Source organism: Palaemon carinicauda, chromosome 31, assembly GCF_036898095.1.
Source record: "Palaemon carinicauda isolate YSFRI2023 chromosome 31, ASM3689809v2, whole genome shotgun sequence".
Taxonomy (NCBI): Eukaryota; Metazoa; Arthropoda; class Malacostraca; order Decapoda; family Palaemonidae; genus Palaemon; species Palaemon carinicauda.
This window is the reverse complement of record NC_090755.1, coordinates 20798768-20799966: the sequence shown is the minus strand read 5'-3', so window position 1 is coordinate 20799966 and position 1199 is coordinate 20798768. Positions and strand designations below refer to the sequence as shown.

The window sequence follows — 1199 nt, the reverse complement described above, 5'->3', positions numbered from 1 at the left end:
ATCCAGTATGTTTACAAATATTCTTAACAATATGTTGCTGGCATTGAAACCGAAGGAAAAGATTTGATTTCAAAATATTTTCCATTAATTAGAGAGAGAGAGAGAGAGAGAGAGAGAGAGAGAGAGAGAGAGAGAGAGAGAGAGAGAGTTTTAGCAACTTTATTGCAATTTTTTACTTGACGTCTGGGACCGTGAGTTCATCCCAGGGAAACTGGTTGAAAAAAATACCATAATTACTGATAAATGATTAGACGCAACTGTCTAATCTTCTTAAAGAGAGATTAACTCTAATCCCTCTAATGATGATGTTTAATTATTGTATATCCTTGATCATCTTTTTTTTTCATTTTTCTTCTGTCTTCCTCACCAGGTATTTGCGGCGAAACTTTGGCGTGACACGTGACAAAGTTCGAAATATTTTTTCCTCTGCCATTTTTCTGATAACTTACCTTTAAGTTGCAGCTCTATCAAAGCTTTGTACCGATTTTTCCTCTTTCTCTGTACAACGTGTACCCTGTAACCTGGTGAGGAGGTATATATCCAAATTGGTCATACACACCCCGTTCCAAACCGCCCCTACGCCCTACCATCTCACTGCACACTAGGCCACTGATTCCCGCCTCTACGGCACCCAATTTATATACGGCTCTATTTTTAACTATGATGTCATTTTCGGGCGAGCTCATTGGCGCCGAACTTCTACACTACGTCATGCTATGGTTGTTGATTGGCCCGTTGCAGATGGGGAGAAAAAGCGTGGAGTTACAATCCCGCGCATCCCATGCAATGTCTCTTTGGGTAGTTTAAGTGGGCATGGAGGTGAATTGGATAATTTAGGAAAGCAAATTCTAAATTTATATGACATTTTGGTTGAAATTGAGGAATTTTGCACACGAGGGTGCAAGGGATGACAATATCATGGTCTACATAAAGGGGTTATGTGATAAAGAAGAGTGTTACTACTCGGTGTCGGAGATGGGCTTGCCCATTTCGCCCGAGGCTTGACCGTTCCTGCCAGGCGGTTGATGCCCAACTTCGCCTGGATTCGTAGGGTTATTCTGACTCTAAAAAGCCAAACAGAAGGGAATTTAGCGATGCGGATTGGGTATTCGAGATAATCAGAGAATGCAAGTTCCGGTTAGCACCAGACGCTGCCACGTTCGAGCCTTTCGCATACATATCTGCGGTACGACAATTTA

The 1199-nt window shown here is 42.0% G+C and overlaps 1 protein-coding gene across 2 annotated transcripts in view; it reads right to left on the bottom strand.

Annotated features, from left to right (window-relative positions):
* LOC137624335 (activating transcription factor 3-like) overlaps nt 1-624 on the bottom strand; it is an 81261-nt gene extending 80637 nt beyond the window's left edge. For both annotated transcript variants that reach the window (XM_068355021.1, XM_068355023.1), the window contains exon 1: nt 450-624. The gene's annotated coding sequence lies outside the window, so the exon portion shown is untranslated. The remainder of the gene's footprint in view (nt 1-449) is intronic.
* Between the last annotated feature and the right edge of the window lie 575 nt (nt 625-1199).